We start from the raw sequence: 23,120 nt of genomic DNA, 5'->3' as shown, positions 1-23,120 counted from the left end.
TCAGCAAATGTATACAGGTGAGGTAGCCAACCCAATAATCTGATATGATGTGTATACCTCACAGATATTTCCACCCACTAACAATATTGTGTGTACACCTGGATTCTATGTAGTAATGTATAGGTTACCTAGTATCTCTGTCATTTAGAAATTGCATGCATGTGTGTCCAACTGTCAATGTAGTGTACTAAAAAACTGTATTATTATTACCAGGGTTGGGAGGGTGGCCTAATGGTTAAGGTGTTTGCCTTACAAACACAAGGTGCAGGGTTTGAATCTCACAAGGAATAATTGGCTATGCTTAAAATGGCTGGCAAGGGCAGTTAGCTTAGTACTAATCTATGAACCAGGTTTTATTTTGTTTCCAGGTGAGCTCTAGGCAAATATCAGTCAATGAGTCAACAAGAGTGGCATATAGTAATAACTAGTACTGAATCAGTTATGTAATGATGACATATTTTCTTTCCACAGGAACTACAGGTAAATTGGTGAGGTAGTCCATATTATGTTTACATAATTGTGTGTACAGATGTCACAGACTGTTAAAATCAGTGACAGGCATGTGATAATACTGCCTAAAATAAAGGAAATAAGTACAAGTTTTAATAAAATGAAATAAAGAAATAAAATGTGTAATATTGGTACGGCTGTATACATGGAGTGGCCCTGGCATGTTACTGTAGTCATTTGCACATGTCCTCTGCAGTCACTGCTATTGGTTTTTAACCCCATGCATGCCAAAAATAGTATAGTATCAGTCATGTGTTGATAACAGATATCATTCTCTCCACAGAAGCTATGGATGAGGTAGAATATATTTTATGTGTAAATAATTGTGAGTACAGATGTCCCACACTGTTAAACTCAGTACCAGGCAAGTGATAATACTGCATAAAATGAAGGAAATAAGTGCAAGTTTTAATAAAATGAAATAAAGAAGTAAAATGTGTAATGCTGGTATGGCTGTATGCCTGGAGTGACTGTCAAATGTTGCTGCAGTCAATTAAGACATCTGATGTACATGCCTGTGCAGTCACTGCTATTGGTAAATATCCCTATGCCTGCCAAGCAAGGCATGATAGTTGTCTACTCCCTATGCCGTACACATGCATGTCTCTCAAGTGTCATGCTGTCAGAGAATGTAATTACTGTTGTGTAATCCCTCTGTTACTGATGTATCACTGACATGATGTATGTCAGTAGCAAAGTAACAGAAAATCAGCCCACAGTACACCTGTGTAGTTATATAGGTTGCCTGTTGTGCAAGTGTTCTGAGTAGTTGTGTACCTGCAAGTGTTACTGCCTGGCCCATACTGTCCCATGCAGATAGCTTGAGAGGTATGTACATGCTACAGCAGCTAAAGGGCACCTCTACACATAAAGAAAGGACAGACCTTTAGAGTAGATAGTAGTACTGTTGTCAATTATATAGCTTATAATTGTATTAATGGGCTGTATTTCTCTCTCTCCCTCCACCCCTTAACTTCATACATATTTATTATTGCTATTAATTGGTTATAGTTCACTATTAAAATATGTTCTGCAATGAACACTATTTTGGGCATGTGTTTTATTATTGTTATGTATTACAATGGCTGCATATTAACATATCTTGCTGAGTTACCTATGCTGTTGGCCTTATGATGTAACTGTTACTGGCATGTTGTTCATATACTGACTGTTATGTTATTTATTGTTGTGTTCCTTATAGTATGCATTAAAATTGATTGGATTATTTCCAATGTCCTGACATGCTGTTATTACTAACAAAAGGTTTTATTCATAACTAACCTACATACATTGCTATACCACTATCACCACAGCATGACAGTGTAAGCCAGTTCCTGCTGATACACCTAACCTACCACAGCCAGCAGTGGCACCGAGTACCAGTGCATCTGGGACCTAGGCTGGTGGTGTTCCTCTGCTGACCCTGCACCACCTTCAGGTGGAACCGCTTCAGGGGATGGAGCCTGTCCTCCTCCCCGGAAGTGATGGCAGAGGGGTGGTAGTCACCCAGGATCAACTACCAGCTATGGTGTGCAAGATTGTTCATAGGAGCTATGAATGATGCATGTGATGGATTAAAGGCAGACTGGACAACCTGGTAGGGCCTGGTGGCCCTCATGCCCAGCCTCCAGCACAGCCACCTTCGGGGTAGTGAAGGAGCAGTGTTGACTGCCCATGGGTGGGGATCTCACAGATATGCTGCTGCCATCTGGAGGCACATGCTCCTCAGATTCCACGACATCTTCCCACCCAAGGTGTTTACCCACCTCATGTGTCACACACCGTCCCTGTCTGCTGTCTTGTCTGCCTTGTCTGTCTCCAATTGCATCCTCTCCTACCCAATTTACCTCCCTAAATGTACCTACAACCCTTCCCCAACATTCCCACTCTCTCCTAAAAAAAAATGGGCACCTGTCCCACAACAAAAATATCACCCCATACATACTTCTCCATTTCACATGTGTCCACTGAAAACAACAAATTTGGTCCAGTTGGACTGACAACACATTTACGTTGTCCTCACCCCTCTCTCGGGAGTTTGAGAGTCATGCAAACCCACTCAAATCTCCTTAAAAGTGCTTTAAAGTGCCTTAATGGTTTTATGCATTTCTGATACTGTTAGACACATCTGCAAAATAATCACCCCTGCCACATCTGGAAACCAGATCTCTGTCAACTACAGCATAGTGCATTAGCCCACTAGGCCACTCAGCTTAACTAATAAAACAGATGCTTCCAGCAGAATAGACTGACTGCCACTGATAGACTGCAAGTATATGTAATGGGAAAAATGGGAGTGCCCCTGGGACTCTGATGCAAATAATACACCAGCACACAGCCAAATAAATAATAATGACGGTACATGAGGCCTGGAATTGCAGGTAAATGTACTCTTTTAGCAGAAACCTCTTTAAACACACCTGCTAAGACTGCAATGGCAAAATACATGTGTACAACTGGGACCCTATTGCACAACTGCCTTTGAAAGCCATGCACATTATTATGGATGTAGACAACGTGTCACAGACTATATGTATGCACATATATCTTGCAAATACACTTCCTGCAGCACTGACTCAATAGCTCAGTCCATTAAGTCCCTTGCATGTAATATAGTTTGCTACCCACAGTCCTGGGTTCAGATCCACTATGTTGCACATCAATTACATTCTTGTAAACATAGTGAGTCATGCAATTTTAATCCACACAAGTTGTTGCTACTGATTTAACTGCTACTCGTGTTTGCAAGTCAAAGGCCTGTAGGTAGGGACACCACATATATTTGTATAGACAAATTATATGTTGCCTAGTACCCTGTCATTGGCACTGTTACCTAACAGATGTACCTTAAGCATATGCCTCAAATGGATTGTAAAGTGTACCCTTACCCTGGCTCTGCTGAGATGACAGAGCTGACACTGGTTCCTCAGTTACATGTACAGCTTGCTGTCATCTAAAGAGTTCACTCTCCCCCCAGTGTGCACTAAGCTGCAGCAGCAGTGCTGCCTGGAACATACGCATCTGTATCTTAACCTAGCTGCTACAGAACTAGCATACCTCATAACCCCTAGAACAAGGGATCCAGACAAAAACATACATAAAGGGTGGGAGGTAAAGGTCCAGAGACAGGGGTATGTGTCACACTTTGCCCCTACAAAGAAAGTGAGCTGATAGAATAGCAGCTACTGCATCAGCATACATATTCTGATGGGTATTATGTCTGACACTAACATGTCTCCCTCTCCTCACTTACTTCAACCCACAATGTCTACCACTGGACTGACAGAAAATCACAATGTCATAGGACAATGGCCAAACATATAATGCAAAACTGTGGACATACCTCAGAAATCTCAACAGTGGACAGTATTTCTACCTACCCTCTGTGATGCTGTAGTCCCCACACCTCACTAAACTCCATCTCAAAGACTTAGAAAGGGGCCAAGGCCTACATGAAGGCCTTAAATATTGCACTGTGGTGCCATGTCATTGGATAATGAAAGTGCAACCCAGCTGTTTTGGATGCAATTAGCATGTCTAAGCCACTGATTGTTGTACAGGCAATTACCTATTAATGAGCATTACTTACAAAAGGCAATCAACCGCCTATGGGGAACAGGTCTGTATGTTGTTTTGCTCACACAGACAACAGGTTTACAACCTATGTGCAGAAGAACACTTCAAAAAAGGAGTACTTCACTCTACCAGGTATGTAATAGATATCCCCATATAATGAGATGCAGAAGGTAGGATGGAGGGATGGGGAATAGGGGTTAGAACAGTAGGCTTGTCATATATCTATGGTATTGACAAGTTGATGATACTCTGTTGTCCGACAGCTACAGGCATGCCTCTCAGCCATCACTGCTGTGAGTGAAAGCCCAGTTCTGCTCCTGTTACTCTCTTCTACAATGGTTGGCTGTTTTAGGAAATCTACTGGAATCTGTGTTACACAGTGACACTAAATAAGGGTGTACACTCCTGTAACATCAAACGATGTACTGTCGTTCACAACATGTCAGTCTGTCAATTCCAGGCATAAATATTGCTGGCATTGTACAGGTGTCCCTGACTAACCCTTATGTACCCTGTCTAGGTCACTGTTTTGTTAACATTCATCCCTCATTGGTTGAGAGCTATGGCTAACGTATCTGTCAACCCCCTACAGCAAGGATTCAGTCATAGCCATAAGTAATGGGGGGACACAGGCCCAACCTCAGTGATAGGGGATACATATTAGCCATACGACATAAAACTGTGTATATACTAACAGATATTACTGTAGTATACATGTTTTATGAGGGGTCTAGCATGTGACAGCCAGATTCCCTATTGTCCGTCAACAACCATCAGTGAATGACCAACCGTTTGTCAGACAGCCACATGTGTGTGCCAAAACTTACACATTCATGAGGCACACGTTCACAGTCTGCAAACATCTGTGTAGTGGGGAGCTGGGATGCCTACAGGGAACATATAGTACAGCAGGTTTGCATTGCTGTCTTTGTGGCACACTGCTGTTGCTGGACTGTCCCCATATACCTGTTGTAATATCACTCAGCTATTTGTCCAACAGTGGCTGTATGACATATTAGTGGGAGTTTGCCCATAGGGGACACACAGCAGTAGAGTGCAGTGATGGGTGTAGAGACATAGAGCAGAATCTGTCACTGCATAGAGGGACATGCCCAGTATTGCTACTATCTTGGTGATAGCCACACGTAGGGGTATGACATGTGAGGGAGTGGTGGATAGCACAGGCCGTATTGGTTGCACAGGGTCTGTACATAGTGGATGTCCACATATCTGGTCCTGTAATGTACCCCCCTCTTGTTGACTTTCGAGAACAACGTATCACCTGAGGCATCCCCCATTCACAGCTGATGAAAATGTTGTTATCCTGGATGACCTGCATCATTACATTATGCTGTCAAGGGGTCGGCAACATCATGAGGAGCATGCAACATTGTGGGGTAAACTTGTCAGGGCGGTTAACCAAAGTGGACATCAGGACAGGATGTAAGAACAGGTCTACCACAGAGCCACAGATATGATCAATGCCACACATCAAAGGGCAGCTGCTGTGGCCAGGGATTGTGCTGACACTGGTGGAGGGCCTGCAACAAAACAACCACTCACAGCCACAGAGGAGTTCCTGGCAAACATGGAATCACCCACCATCTCCCAGGCATCCATTACCCCTTACATCCTGGGAGTGGGTACCACAGCTTCCACATCAGAGGAGCATCCAGGTAACCTTACTTTGTTCACCAGTGTAATATTGTTTCAGTCACTGCGGCAGGCTGTGCATACCACTACATGGGTGCCAGGTCTATCTGCATTGTGGGTGGTGTTTGTCTTAATGCACAGTTGTGCAAACATACTCAGAATTTCAGAAATGTAGGCAGTATCACATTAGCTACTGTACATGTGGATATAGCCACATATTACCATCTAACAGTAAAACATTTGGTACTGCTGACAATCCCTCTCCCTTACATTTTCATAGGTATGTCAGGTGTGGCCAGAGTCTGTGATTCTGTACCTGGTAAATGTGATACCATTGTTGTACAGCTTACATATACCATATGAACATTAAGGGCTGCCATTTAACCCAAGGAACGACTGTTGTGCTTAGCCAGAGTGAAATAGTTATATGTTCAATATCAGAGCAGTTGACTACAGTGCATACAATGGCTAATCACAGTTGTGTATGTGTACAAACAACAACACATTTGCAGTGTGTATGTTGTTGTGTGTTATTGTATTGTGCATGAGATCAGTGATGAGAAGATGTGTGATTGGTAATGCAGTTGTGGCTCCTCATCTGTACAAGTCTGTGTGGATTACCATACATAATAGTGCAGATAATAATGCACTGATTTTATCTTTCTCCTCACAGGTGAACAAGGGGTTGGAGTCTGCACCCCTCACAAACTGATGTCAGTGTCTCTTCAGGTTCTGATGATGATGGTGGCCATAGTGAGGTACACAAGGGGTTGTCAGGGGCTGAATCTATCCCAGAGGTTGACATTCCTGTTCTGCTCCTGTTGTCTCCGCACACAGTCAGTATGCCCACACACACCCAGTCACCAGATGCCACAGATATTGTACAGTCACATGGTGCTGACATTGAACAGGGCAGTGTGACAACTATGGCATCAGTTAGTGCAGACATTGGCCATACCCAGACAGCTGGCAAGGTCAGACATATGCAGATTGACAGGGGTACTCGAAGGGAGACTGCTGTCCATCCACGTCCTGTCACAGGTGTCACATCACAGGTCACTCAGTGCATGTTTTGGGCCATCATGAAGGCACAGGCATGTAACATATGCAACACCAGACAGATGCTGAAGGTCATGAATGCAGCATTGTCTGACATCCATGACTGCTTCCACTGCATTGGTGACATCATGGATCATTACAATGATGTAGTGGACAGATGGTGGGCTGAGACAGTGTCTGTCTTTGCCTGCATATTGTCTTTGCTGGAGCATCTGGTTGGGGTAGGCCATTGGGCACATGGACGTAGGTCAGCAACATCATCTACTGAGAGTGCATGTGTCCATGCACACTCACGCTCCCATAGTGGCAGTACCTCCAGCACTACAGTGGGAAGTGTGCTGTCTAAACCATGACATGGCTGGCCATGGGCATGTGGTCCTGGACAGTACCATGGGGGACATGGGCCCAGCAGACAGCAGTCACCACCAAGTACTAGCACCGCGTCCAACCTTGGGCATGGTGGTGCCACTGCCACTCCTGACAGAGCAAGTTCCCATGTTCATGTCCAGAGATGGTAAACTGTCCACTCTGCCATGTACAGTCCACAGCTGTCCAACAAACACACATGTAGGGCTAGCACTGGGCTTGACAGTGTACATGCATACCCTCAAACATCAATGTTACAGGCAGGTCACCAACAGAGACACATGTCACCTCTCCATGGCACATCTCACCAGCACCCCTTCCTGACTCACACATGTGCTGCCAACTGTATGACACAGCCTAGGCATTTGGCACCCCCATACCACACTGTGTGCATGTGATGATACCTGTGCTACATCCCTGCCACCCATGCCATCGATGCAGGGACATGTAAATACATATCTGATGCACAGGGTGAATATATTACTTTCAATGTAGTTGTGTAGTGCAGTATTGTTGTGCCATTGCAGGTGTTGTGGGCTACTACAGTACTGTGTTCTGGCATGTGTCATGACTACATAGCAAACCTTGCATATTTTAGGTGCATGATGTTGGTATGGTGGCAGTGTTACAGAATGACAGGTGTATCACAGACCCATGTATGTGTCTGTTCCAGGGGTTTTAGTGCTTATCCTATGGACACATGGTGGCAGTACAGAGGCACAGGATGACATGGCAGCACAGCAGACATATGATGTTATCAAGGTATGGCAGTATGTGTGCATAGTTCCCTAAGTGCATATGAGTAGAAGATCATGTCTGGGACATTTGGGGCAGTCAGCATAATGAAGCATTCATACTGTGTGAGATGTTCTCCTACCCTTTATACATGTCACCTGGGTTTTCTGGCTGTACAAACATAGACAGTAGCTGACATCAGTGATGCCTATATAGGACCTGGAGCTTGTCACAGGGCTGTAAAATGCATAACCATTACACAGAAATAGCCCATATGGGCATGTTCATAGTGATAGTAGGAAATATATCTGTAACCACACACATGGACACACACACAGAGTTGTCTGGGGGCCTTGGTGGGAGACGAGAACACTTACCTATCTATTACTACACACTATAGCTCGCAGTAGTTATCGCATGCACCATGAAGTTTATCTGATGTTGGACTGTCGGCTATTACTCTTATAGATTCATAGGTTCATAGATTAGTACTAAGCTAACTGCCCTTGCGAGCCATTTTAAGCCTAGCCAATTATCCCTTGTGAGACTCAAACCCTGCACCTTGTGTTTGTAAGGTAAACACCTTAACCATTAGACCACCCTCCCAACCCTTACTCTTAACTCTTAGGGTAGAAGATATCAGCAGGGCTTGTAGTGGAGGGCATTTAGAGATCAGAAGGTAGTTGTAGGCTCATAAAATGCATAACCGTTGCATGGAGATTGCCCATATGGGCAAGTCAGTAGTGCTGCAGATGGATACATGGAGACACACAACCACTCACACACAGAGTTGGCTGTTGTGAAATTAAAATCCTTACCTATTTAGGAGTACACACTACAACTTACAGTACCTATCACATGTGCCACAGAGATTACTTGAAATTAGACTATCAGCCAGTGCTATTAAGGTGAATGATATCAACAGGCTTTGTAAAGGAAGCCAATGTACAGGCCATCCAGTAGTCACAGGGCCTTAAAATGTATAACCATTGCTCAGAGATAGGTATGTCTGTATTGCTGCAAGGGATGATATTTCTACACACACACACACACACACACACACACACACACACACACACACACACAGTTGCCTGTTGTGAGATTAGAACCCCTGCCTATCTGGTAGTTCACACTACAGCTTGCAGTACTTATCACATGCACCATGGAGATTACTTGAAATTAGACTCTCAGCCAATGCTGTTAAGGTGGATGACATAAGCAGGCCATTGCTGAGGCAAGCAGCTAGTCACAGGGCCATAAAATGAATAACCATTGCACAGACGGGCACATCTTTACTACTGCAGCAGATATACCTATATACAAACACACACACACACACACACACACACACACACACACACACACACACACATCTTGTTAACATATACATATGTGCCACATACTGATAACTAGGGTAATCAAGTGTGAGTGGGATAGGGAGAGACATGCATAGCTGTCTGTATGCACAGACATATTCCACATGGCTGTTCTTTGGATGGAAGAGGCTACATGCATGGGCTCAAGTTAGTTAAGTGTAGGTGCATGCCCAGTGCGATAAGCACTTACAAGGTGACTCCAGGCCAGACCTACCTGTACTCCAGTCTGGGATTTGGTGTGCTGCAGACCATTACCTGCTGCACGTTTTCACACTCCAGCACCTCCCTGATATTTTGTCCAAGGCATTCCCCAGCTGTTTGCTGAACATAATATGTGACTCATATATATCAACTGTACAGATTGGCAAAGAAAGTCCAGCTATTTGCCTCACATCTTTGGTCCATGTTACATAACGTGGTTTTCTGGCACATTAGTGGCAAATCATTAAAGATTTATGTTAGGAAATAATGAAGGACATTTTAGACTCAGACTACAGACACTGCAGGAGATTCATGGTAATGCAAGACCTGTTATTCTATCAATTCTGTGCATTTGTAAGTGCAATATTTAACACATGCCTCTATTTTGGGCCTTTGTCCCACTGATATTCATGGCTTTGGCCATATTTGTTGCTGTAAGAGGTTGAGAGGTTTGATGTGACTGGGGCACATGCTGTTACACCACATAGAAGGTGACAGTTTGCAGACCTCTCCCTGTACCTGTTTTTGCAGAATGTCAGGCCTATAGCCCCATATGTCTGCTCTGTTCCTCATACTGCTGTGGTTTTCCGGTACTATACTGAAAATGCAGGCAATGAAGTGTTGTAACTACTGAGCCATTTAAGTAATGGCCTTTACATCCTGCAGCTAATCTGACCTGTTGCAACCTGCTGTTATACTAGCCACCTTATAGGTTACTCAGAACATGTATAATGTCTGTCTGTAGGTTTGGTCCTCTGCCCCCCCCCCATTTTCTCTGCCTTTGTCCAGTTGTCTTGCAGTAACAGATTGTGGCATTATGGCAGTTTGTGGGACTCCTACCATATGTGTAACTCACACGCAAAAGTTGTAGATGCTGCTATCTTCGAACCATCAACACCATCACTCATGCAAAAATCCTTAGCCCAGTGAGAGAGGTTTAATTCCTCACACTATCAACTGCATAGACACATACACTGACCCCTGCATTATGTGGGTAAAATATGTGGCCATGTTGTATGTCACAGCCCTATAAATGTGTGGTCTGCTGATATATCCTTGCAAACATACTCTGTTACTGTAGTTGTATGGTAACACAAATATGTTGGGGCTAGGGGACTCTGGCATTGACAGTCATGCATCTGTCCTATGACCCCTCTGTTTGGCATTTTCCTTGCACAATGCAGTGGGATTTTCAGCCATGTGGCCTAATGAATATTATGGGGCAATCAGTATTGGACAGAGTACCTGTTGTCCCAAGTGGCTGTTAGATCTCTGAAAGTTGCCCAGTAGCCCAGTCTATTTCCTTGCATACATCCAGCAGGTCCAAACATATGCACCATAGTCTAGTACTCCATACATGTATTGTATAGGAGAGAGTGACTTACCTGGCAAATGCAGCAGTTAAGAGACATGTGCTTCAGGGCTGACTCTGTCTGAATCACACAGTACACAGCCAATACATGGTGAGGGACAGGTTGTGTGGATTGCCTGGCATCAATTTTCATATATATGTATGTGAGTTGGAGTGAGGTGTCAGTCCCTAGGGCCCTAGGTTGTCAGTAGGTGTGCTATGCATGGTCTCTTGGCCAAGGCCAGGGCATACTGGGCACACCTACAACTGCCTACGGCAGCACCTCATGGGGTTCCTCATCCAAGTCCCCCTGTGGGTGTGGGGACCTAGGCAGTGGTGGAGTGCTGTGTATCCCTTCCCTTTACTGATCCTGCTGCAACTGTTTCTGCAGGATCATATTATGTAACATGGCACACACTGTGAACATCTGTTCATATGTGGCTGGAGAGTACTGCAGGGCCCCACCAGATATATTGAGCCATTGGAACTGTGACTTGAGCAGCCCAAACACACACTATGGTATTCCTTATTTGTGCAAGTGCCTCATTATGGAGTTCTTTGGTGGGTGTGTATGCACTTCTGATGGGTGTCATCATCCACGGTTCCAGTGCATAGCCAACATCCCCCAGTAGATGGACTTATGAGATGCCCACCCCCCAAGCAAATATTTGGTACGGCTGTAATGCATGCCAGATATGGGAGTCATGATAACTGCCAGGGCTGCCAGCACACACATTCATGATAATGCCGTGGGCATTGCACATGGCCTGGTAGTTGATGGAGTAATACCCCTTGTGGTTGATGTAGACTCTACCCTTCTCACCGGGTGGTGCTTTGATGTGTACATGAGTGCAGTCTATGGCACCCAGTACCCCAGGGTAATGTGCTACATGATAAAAGAGTCTCATACTGCTAGCCCTCTCCTCAGGGGTGGGGAGAAAATAAATGTGTTCATTGGCATGTGTTAGCATCGCATCCAGGAACTGGTGGAGTATCCTAGATGCTGATGCCTGTGAGACCCCCATCATGTCCCTAGTTGGTATTTGGAAAATAGTTGTAGCTAGTATTCTAAGGTATACACATACCTTTGTTTCCACTGGGATGGGTTCCCTTCTGTTGGCTCTAGGTCTGAGTTGAGGGCGGCAGAGCTCAGTGAGTTCATATAGTATGTCCATTTCCACTCTGTAGCACTCTACGATCTCTAGCTCACGCAGCCCCTGGAAGGTTACCCCGGGCCTGAACACTCTTCTCCTTCTCAGTCTAGACCTACTGTCAGCAGCAGCACTGACCTCAGCATCTAGCACATACAGATGTAGCAAAGCTGCAGCAGCCCCAAGCATTGCTTTAGTTAAAAATCCCATGTTTGTACTCCACTGGTGCAGAGTATGGGGGTGAAATTTGATTGTAGCGTGTATGCAACCTTTACAGTGCTCTGCTGTAGGTTCAGCCTGTGTGATTGGCTACCTATGATGCATTTCACCTACCAAGTACATCATATTAATTGTTTTATTGGCCCAGTTTAAGTGGTACAGGAGTCTTCAGTAATTTATATGACTGGCTTTCCCACTCATTTTTTCCCCCTGCTAAGCACTGCAGTGTGACACACAAACCTGTGGTATGGATGTAAACAATGCTGAGCACTTCAGAACACACCACCATGGATGGGCACTCTCGGCACAGCGGTGTGCCATACAAACATGCTCAAACCCACTCAAACACACATCCAGAGGGTAAACAGTGCTTAGCAGCCCTGGACCACCCCCCCACTCAGCTCAGTAGCATGCAAATGGGTGCTGCTGAGTTCCAATGAGCTTAAATGGATGTGGACATCCCCCTTTTGCTGTCAGGTATCTCTTCTGTGTACACCAACACATTTATGGCCCAACACAGATGGGATCTGCGGACACAGATACTCATTTTTGCTATTCAGTAAACCCAGCTCATTTGCATACAGATCCATACTTAATACCTGGGAACTGCACTATTCCAGGCCATGCTTCCTAAGCAACCACAGCAGTCTACTATTGTACGTACTCCATATAAGGTCTTATAATGCATTATTGCCACATATGTATTTTTCTTCCTTTTTACACTTTTAATTTTTTTCCATAATGGCATGTTTGCACACTGCTTTGCAGTGTGCAAACATAATATGGGTATTAAAACATTTTTCATTTTAAATTATTTTCCATTAGGGTTTGGACACACAGGCCATATAGTTTTTGCACACATCTCTGTCTGCTATGATATGTATATGCTTTCACCTGGGATTTTACAGACCCTTTTCTCTTTTTTACGGCATGTACATAGAATTTTTCATATACACTTTGGGCACTGACACTGGGTCTGCAGGACTGCCATTCTGCTTGCTGGATCGCTCAAACATCCTAATTTGCACGCAGTTCACCTGCTTATGAGGTGATTTGTAGGTCACAGACACTTCCGTGTTCGCACACTTGTGCATGGCCTTCTGCTCTGTTTACTGGATTGCACAGCAGCTTACTTCCATGTAAGCTCCTTGCCACTATGCCTACATGGAAAAAAGGTCCATGTAGGCTTTTGTTGAATTCCCCCTTGTAGTTTTTTTAGAAAAAAAGCAAATCTGGATCAGTTTAGTAATTGTCCAGGCTGCTTACAGGATAATGTTAATACTTTGTTGGCTAGAGACATCAAAGTGGTGGCAAGTTAGCTCAAATGATTTTGTACAAAGAATAATACCACAGGCAGGATGTCTCAAGACTGCTCCTGGAACTGCCTTTTTAAACTGTGATATTGAAAAGGGCAGTTAATGTGATGTTCGTTTTAGACAGACTATGCATAGCATTGTATACCTGGAAGAGATTCAAAGGGAGCTGGAAACTTGAAAAAGGTTTTGAAAATATAACATAACCGGCCTTTATTAAAGAAGATGCTTGAACAGATGTAGTAGCAATTATGTTCTATGAATAAATAGCCAAAAAATTCTAAAGCATTGGAAGGTCACTGCTGGTCACATAACAAATACCTAAGCATATCTCTCAGCTGTCACTGATTTTCAGGGACATCCTTGATTTTGTCTCAAAATTATGCTTTCTTCATCCTAATTCCCCCCTAAAATTGCCAATTTGAGAGAAAAGATGGTGGATTACACTTAATAAATAATGACAATAATTAGAGTTACAATCTTCCTCTACTTCAGGAAATGCATGTTATTTCACATTCTCTTATTCTGATGACTTTTCAAGTTAATAATACTAATATTTGAAAAAATGACCCTGATTGTCCATGCTTAGTTTTGGATTTGCCTTTGATTCTGGATGTAAGAGGATGGGAGCTATGCCTGTAAACCAATGCTTTAACTCCTTTGCTATTGAAGAAAAAACAGCTATTATCTGTACTGGGATATAGGAGTAGACAGATTCCAAAAAAATTATGGCAGTGAACTGAAGACTGTCTGTGGAGCTGGAATGGCTGGCTCAAAGGGTCAAAGGTGCCATGTCCCTCATAGTCATGTTTTAGTGGGAGGAGCTAAAGCAGGGCAAAGTAGAGAGGGAGTCATGACTGCCAAGTTCAGAACAAAGGCGTGCTGCATTTCCTATTCTGCAAAGCCATTGCAGCCTCAGGCAATTTTACAGGACCAAACCAAAATAATGTAATTCATAATATTCAAAGAATATGAGCTGCATTAAGGATACAATATGTATTCCAAATCACAACAAACTTTATAGAAGGTTTTTAAAGCCACAGACAATAGCAGGGTCTAAACATTGCAGAGGGGGAGAAGAATGAAAGGACCTTGTAGTACATACAGTAATGCAGTTCATATGATTATATGATGCATGTACACACACACACACACACACACACACACACACACACACACACACACACACACACACGCGCACACGCGCACACACGCACACACACACACACACACACCCACACACCCACACACATGTATGGACACAGAGATCAACAATGAGTACGTCCCATAAGTATACAGCTTGGATCCTTGTTAGCATTGTCTACCTTTCCACTATGTAGAAGTTGTTTTGCCAGATGCAGCAACACTGTATGATAATTCAAAAAATACAGGCATATAATTTATTATTTTATTTATTTTATTTTCCATTTGTTAACCGGGCTAGTCTAGATGGATACATGTCCATTTTCAGTAGAGGCCCGGGGAGAAAAGCTCCACACAAAATTTAAGCATACTAACAATATACATTTAGTAATAAGTACAACACAAAAAAAAACCTAAGGCACTTATGAACGTTTTACTAGGTAGTAGAAGCAAAAATGTAAAAATTGTACTAGGTCATTAAAAGTGGATATTAAAAAGCTCAAGATTAGCTATAAGTTTTAGAAAAATGTCAAAGAGAGAGATGTAAAGCAGGAGATGTGAAGGAATTAATGTAGAAATACAAGAGAGGGAAAGAGTGAGAAAACAGTAGTCAAGTAAAGTGACAAGTTAGGGAGATAGTAGAGAGGGTGGTGGAGAGAAAGTAGGAGTGAGTCAGAGGATTAGAGGAGAACAGCAGGGCAAGAGAAAAGAAAAAGTAACTATAGATATTAGTCAAAGAGTGAAGTTAAGGTTGAGTAGGGGGAGTAGGGCAAGACAAAAGAAAATAGTAAGTATAGTATAGTATAGTAAGTATAGGTATTAATTAATGAAAAAAAGTTAAGGTTAAGTAGGAGAAGTGCTGAAGGTTAGTCAGGAGTGTATCTGTACATAGCATGTCCACCACCAGTTTCTTCTTTTGCCTTGGTATGGTAAAGAAACAACAATATGGTTATAGATATCTGTACACACAAAAATAGTTTCAGTTCCTTAATCTGTGTACAAATCTAGCAAGCCTTGTCTTGGCATCATATGTGTCTGTAATCAATCATATTGTAGGTTTGGGGCAGCACAAGCCCCATGTATTAATATATTATAGAATCCACTCCATTATTAATAAATGTGAGCACCAAAGGGCATACAGTATGTACAAGGAACAAAGATAAGTAAAATTAATAGCAAAACATAAGAATATAAGAATATTGCAGGTAAAACTAAGTTACTGCCCAAACAATGCATGTAATGACTAGTAATGAAGCAAGAGTTTGGAAATTAAGCATCTGATATTTTGCATATAAGTTGTTAAAATTTTCAATCACAGAATGACTGTTTATTAAATAAAATTTGACAAGGCATCTTATTGGGAGCTAGAGTTGTGACAACGCCAGGTAACAAGTGATTACCTTTTTATATTATTGATTGACTGGCATGTTAAATCTGTCACAACTAAGGAACCACCCACACATATTAATCTCAGTGTGTAAGACAAGTTAACGTGATTAGATGAAATATTTATCTTAGAATGGATGAGTTATTTAAATGCTGTCATACTGATGGAACATTTTTTTACTAGCAAGTACTACATGTTAAATTAGAACAACTATAGACTTAAAGTAATCTGCTATACATATAAATGATAAAACAGTGTAATACTAGAGAAATGACGTGTCCTATTTTGCTACACTAAAATGGAATAAAAACACACACAGAAAGTGTGTCTGCATTGCTGCATTTTTGTCTGTACACAGTTGATAGTTAATGATTTGGTGTGATTAGACACTCACTACTGCAAACTAAAGTGTTTAGTTTTATAGGAAACATTGGAAATGCACTGTAATTAGGCTAGAGGCCATGGATACCTTGCCAATAACCACCCTCAGGCTTTACTGACCTTTTCAAGTAGGGCAATACCTGTAAGCTCCAGAGTGTACTTTAAGGTGTCCATCCTATTGTTTCAACTATGATTGAAGGTGGACAAAAAATCACACTGTTTGGTGTGCACGAGGAGCCTGTTCCAGAGCAACAGGAAGTACTGGGTGATGAACCTTTCTCAACATTTAGTTTTTATTTATTGGTTCTACAATGAATTGCTGACTTCCAAAAACTAACAATTCAAAATACCAAAAAATAATGCCCAAAACACAGAAGTACTTTTTGAAAAGTCAAGCCCACTACATACCCTGAACTTATATATACCAACTCCATGGTCATACCAGCTTAAATAAGTTAGAAATCTTTCAAATGAAGTGGATCATTACTGGAGCACACTTAGAAATTGCGCCAGCAGTGATATCCTGTGGAGAACAAGGTTTAACATTCTGCCTTTTGATATTTTTTTTTCTACAGGCAAATGAAGCTTGAGGAATTTCACCTTGACAAACTATAGAGGAGACTTATTTATTCCCTGATTAAGACCTCATATTCTAATGTTGGTAGCACTATTTGGAAAACTGAAGGCATGGAATGCAAGGCACAGGTCTCCCCTCGAGAGTATATATGACAAGTTGTACAGGTAGAATGAGTCCAGCCTTTCCTAATAGCTAAGATTTCTGAGGCCTGTGATTGTTTTTCTCGGCAGTCCAGAAATGAAGTACTCTCATTCATCTCCACAATAAAGGATTTTTAACTCCAACTGATAGTCTAGTACATTCTTTGCTAAGCATTGCTCTTACTTGAATTTTTTACATAGCAGCATTCCTTTTTTATCTTCCTTCTGCAGGTGGTTTACCTGCCTTCATTCCCTCCAGGGTAAGAGAGATTGTCTAAAGTTGAGGTTATACAAGGCTACAACTTTATGATCTTCTCACGACTAGTTTTGTACTTCTGGTGTTTTGCTTTTTGTTTGTCCCTTTCCAAGTGGGGGTAGGATCAGATATGTGTTTTGGGTGGCTCCCAGATCTTGTTTTGGAACTGGATTGTAAAATGATTATCCAATAGATCCCAAGTTGTGAAAGTAGGTGGCTCACTTTCTTATTGCAAAACTGAAGCTAGCGGGCTGCCACTGGAGTCAGTTCTAGGCCCTCTCCTGTTTGACATTTATTTTGCTAACATTCAAGCCAATATGCCAGAAGTATGGTTGACCAAGTTTGCTGATGACTGTGGACTGGACACTGTTATCTGCTCATCTACTGATACAAAGCACAGTATGCACATATTGGCTTCAAACTAAATGAAACAAAGTGCAGCATAGTAACATTTGTCAGAAAAGTCACTCCTATCTCATAAGCTATAAATACACTTCTTCAGACAGATAAGGTCATAACAGATCTAGGTACTTATGTGGATAACTCTCACATTTGATCATCATGTTTCCACCGTAGTGTGGAAATCCTTCTGTCTGGCTCAGCTGATTTCCAAGAGAATATCTTCAAGATAAAAACAATTATCTTACCTGTGTACTTTTCCTTTATCACACCTATCATTGAATACAATTCACCCTTTGGTATGCACCATTCCAAAAATATCGCTCAATTGAAAGGGCCCCAAAGATTTCTAACCAAGAAAATTAAAGGCCTTAAGTCTTTCAACTACCCTGACAGATTAGCATGACTGTCCTTTTACTCAGTAGCATACAGGTTGCTGCAAGGTGATCTGTGTCTTGCTTTTCAAACCATGAAAGACATAGTGCCATTTGACCTCCTACTTCTTTGCAAAACCACTATCTCTACAAACACTCACACTAAGGACCTAAATCTACCCCAGGATTCATTAAGCTCACGCAGAAATAGTGTTATTCCTGCACGGACCGGATCATGCCCATGTAGAGCAGTAGCGTGCCTTGCATATTAATGAAGGCCCACTGCTGTATCCTCTACATGGACACAATCCATGTACGAGTGCAGGGGGCAGTGTCCATGCAGTGCATGGACACTAAACACACCCCCTGAGCTCAGAAAGTGCCATATGGCACTTTCTAAGCTGTACTGGCATAATATTAGAGCATAGCTCTAATATTATGCCAGTATTTCAGTGTCCGCAGACACTGAAATGTAAAATAAATCATTTCAGTGTCCACGGACACTAAAATAAAACTGGCAAAAAGGAAAGCAATACGGGGGGGGGGGGAGTGTCACAGCTTCTGTGACACATCCCCTGTATTGCTAAAGTGCCATATGGCACTTCGGCATTCTACAGAAGCAGGAAATGTGTGTAAATGCACACTGTACCTCTCTACCATACAGATTTTCACAGAATGTCCAGATGTCACATACCTCTCAACCTCTTATTGCCAAAAATCTGGACAAAGCTTGACAAAATGGGGTGACAAATAGGGACATATTTTAAATATTGCTCTTATAAACTAAAAGAAAGTTGTTAGAGAGTAACAGGGTTTGTTTTAACATTCTGAAGGATTTGAAGTCTGAAACTCAAATGTATGTCATTATTTAGTGACTTCAATCTTGAGATCATACCAGTGATTAGCCAGTCAAAAAGAGGAACAGGCCAAAAATATGAGCCAAAAATGTGGACAGTCTGTGAAAATCTGTACAGTTTAGAGGTATGTACCATGGAGCTTACCTCACAACTATCTTTGAAATGTGTACAGATAGCTGACTCATATATTTTGGTGTGTTCCTCCTAAACTTTGTATCTCCGACTCCATGGGATCAAAACATTAAGCTAATGAAAAACCTATATAGTCAATCAACTTTCTAAGTTTGTAAAAGCAATACAGAGATAATGATGCAGAAAGCAATGTGCAAACCTATACAGTAAATAAAAATAAAACACATATGTATTTTTTTTCTGTCTGCAATAAAGTTTAAGCGTAGCTGAGTGGGAGTGCATGTCACTCAGATATGCTCAGCCTAGCTTACACATCGCAATGAGCTAAATACAAATATATGGCTAAAACAGAGTAAGGTGAAATGGTGTAGTGGTTATAGCTTTTGCTTAGCAAGCAGGCATTCGCAGTTCAAGTCCCCATTCAGCCCATTCATTTTTATCGGTGAAAAAAGCACAGATATATATTTTGTTATCAGTAGGTAGTGAATAATATATATTTGTTAACCAGGGTAGTGTAGCAGGTCCAAATGTGAGGTTTCAGTGTAGTACAGATGTGAAACACCCATAGAAACACAAGTGTCACTTAGCCACAAAAGAATGTATTGTAATGAAAGCACATAGGGGGATGTTATGGAAGGTAGACATACATATCATAATATGTCATTTATGAGGAATCAACCCCACAATGCTGATAGTCTGTAAAAGGAAAGCTGAATAATGCTAACTTATGCTCAGCTATGCTTAGCCAGTATAAGCATTGCTTAAATCTAAATTCTAAGCATGAATTAGCATAGCTAAGTGGATTTGTGCACTGGTAAGCAGTGCTTAGCATCTATCCCTTTAAGCAATGCATATGCCAGCTAAGCAGGTTTGCCTGGTGGTAAGCTTAGCTTAGCATATTCAAAACCATTTAATCACAGCAAAAGGTGGGAAATCGGCCTTATTTAAACCTTGCAGGTGGGAATGCAGATCATAATTGGTTGTAGCTCCCCACTGTAGGCAGTATGGCTGGTGTTGGAGAGGGTGTTCACTTTTGGGTGCAGCACTGGGGCATACAGGAGTCCAGGGTCATGGTTGGACTCCTTATAAAAAAAACATGATCTGAGACTGCTGCAGGACCAGTACCAGGGCTCCCAATGCAAAGCAGGGTCCCAGGAAAGTCTCACCTATGATCTCTCCAGTGCAACTGACATCCCTTGGACTGGTGAGCAGGTCTGGCACCACTTTGCCGACTTGAAGCTGAGGAAGAGGGAGCTCTTGGACCAGTGGGTCCAAGATGCATGGCAGAAGGATGTCCCAGGCATGTGTAGCTATTAATATCAATAACTGTTTACCAAAGTCCAGCCTGTGCATGTGATGGATAGGTATTGCCTAAATGTTTCTCTATCTTCTTTACAGCTCCAGATGAGTGGGCTGCGAACCAGGAAGCCCATGCAAGCAGGCTGCTAAGGCTGCTTCGCTAGGCTGGTGAATTACAATCTAGCTTGTAGTATTCATACCAAATAAATATAAAGGAGTAGAATGTCACCTTGCAGTATTAAAAATGGATATGGTTTGTACTGAATAAACCAGACAATATTACAGTAATAGTGTCATATAAGTTACATATAAATTAAACTGTAATTGCCTGTCAATAAAATTCAAAACCCCGGACTGATTGTGTTTACTTTGGTATTGTATGAATTGAAATGTGTACAGGTTATGCACAGCAACTGTAGCTCTGAAAGCTTTAAACAATCAAGTCACTTCTGTCAAAGTTAGTGCCTTTGTAAGACATGAGATTAACTGATATGAAATGTTTCAAGCACCAAGATCTGATATCTGAATAGTAATGTTGTGTTAACCACTGTTTTCCACACCGTGCTATGTCAAAAGGTATGTTTAGGAATGTATCTATAAGAATGTCATAATTACAAGGTCAGATTGTGCAACCAAGAGAGTATTAGACAGAAAACATTCAAGTAAGAGACAGCAGCTTCTTAATAGCTTGTTCTGATAAAACATAAACTCTTTTTGTTGTATTTTATGCACAAACAGGCACGGTTTGAATCCTGGGAGTGGCAGTAAGCTGTATGCATAATTTCACCTAGGATTTTGTGAATATGTGTAGAAACAGTCAGGTAGTGTCAACAGAAATTTCCTCCACAGGTCTGCCAGATAAGAAAAGGTATAAAGTAGCTATAAGAAGTCTGTAGTTATACTGTGTCCAACACCCATGGTCCAACCCTAAGACTGCAAATGACAGCAAGATAAGTACATACACCAAATAGTCTCCCCCAAGAAATGTTCAAGTGTCATGCTGTCACAGCTACTAGTACCTGCTGCCAACAACCAGGGTGACAGATAGAAATCAAAGCATTGTATGGCAGTAGCACACACACACACAACACACACACACACACACACACACACACACACACACACACACACACACACACACACACACACACACACACACACACACACTATGAGTGCACATATGTAACCCTGACTATGTGAATACAGTTAGAAACAGTCAGGTAGTGTTCATAGAAATATCTTCCACAGGTCTGCCAGGTAAGAAAACATATAAGGTAGCTATAAGAAGGTTGTAATGATAGATTGTGTACAAAGGTACCACTGTCCAACCCAAGGCCATAGGTTGTTGTAATAATACCTGTACAGTAATGATTAGAGCAATGATCATTAAAGCTGTGAGCACTGCAAGAATCTACATTTGTTAACTGACATCTCTCTCTTTCGCTCTCCCCCACCTTATCTTCAAAAATAATCTAAACACATACATGAATGGGTATGTTTTTCACCAAACCTGCCATTGGGACATGTGTCCTATTGTTCTGCAAATATTGAAATGTTTTCCAATTAATGTTCCTGGTTCAAATACTGTCATTGGTGGCCTGTTGTTATCAATGTAACCTGCATGCCAGTATAATACTCACTGTGGTTCTATATATGCATGTGTTCTGTTTGCTATGCAAATGTTCCAAATCTATTATTTTGAGTTAATGGGAATACTCATGCATGCTGTTATAACTAATCCTGAAATGTATTTTTTATGAATAACCAACATATGTTGTAAAACTGCAACACCATAGCACATCTGGGAAGGCCGATCTCAGCTGTTCCACTTATCGCGCCTCATTTGGCCATGTCACCAGGCCCCAGCACATCTGGGACCCTCCCTGGGACGTCCTTGTTCACTGGCCCTGCACCACCTTTGGATGGAACTGCCTCAGGGAATGGGGCTCACCCCCACGGGCTCAGAAGTGGACAGGATCCTGTCACCCAAAGCCAGATCTGGGGTCTGGTATGTAGGGAGCTCCACAAAGAATTGGGAGATCTGCTATTCCAGCTTGAGGGCTGCGTGGCACATTTAGAGGGTCAGCCTGCCCCTCCTGCTCAGTCCCCAGCACAGCCAACGTTGGGGCCATGAAGGTAGGGGACCTCAGTCACACTGTATCCATTTGGGAGCTTGTGGGCTTCTAATTACTAAACACCCCTCCCCGTCCAAGGTGTTTACCCTCCATATGTGTTATATACTGCCCCTGTATGCTGTCTTGTCTGTCTTCTCTGTCTTCCTACCCAACCTACCTCCCCAAATATGTCTACTATCATTCCCCAACATCCCACTCTCACCTTAAACAAAAAGGGGCAATCTGTTGCCAAAAAAATTTTTACCCCATACATAGCTGCTCATTTCATACACATGTCCACTGGACACATGTAATCTGGTCTAATTGGCTTCATAAAACCCATTATTGTTGCCCTCACCCCCCTCTCTCATGAATTTGAGTGTCAAAAGCTACATCCAATTCAGTATACATAAACAGCTGTTGCTGTAGAAGAAATGGACAGCTATGGGCCTACCCTACACACATCACTAGATATTTTTCATATTGTTTTTCCCTCTTCATGCCCCCTTTTGCACCACTTTCTTATCACCCCTTTTTTCTTTTAAAGAAAT

The sequence above is a fragment of the Protopterus annectens genome, chromosome 13.part0 (assembly GCF_019279795.1).
Source record: "Protopterus annectens isolate FY-2018-M chromosome 13.part0, PAN1.0, whole genome shotgun sequence".
Taxonomy (NCBI): domain Eukaryota; kingdom Metazoa; phylum Chordata; order Ceratodontiformes; family Protopteridae; genus Protopterus; species Protopterus annectens.
This window is presented reverse-complemented; position numbering follows the sequence as displayed.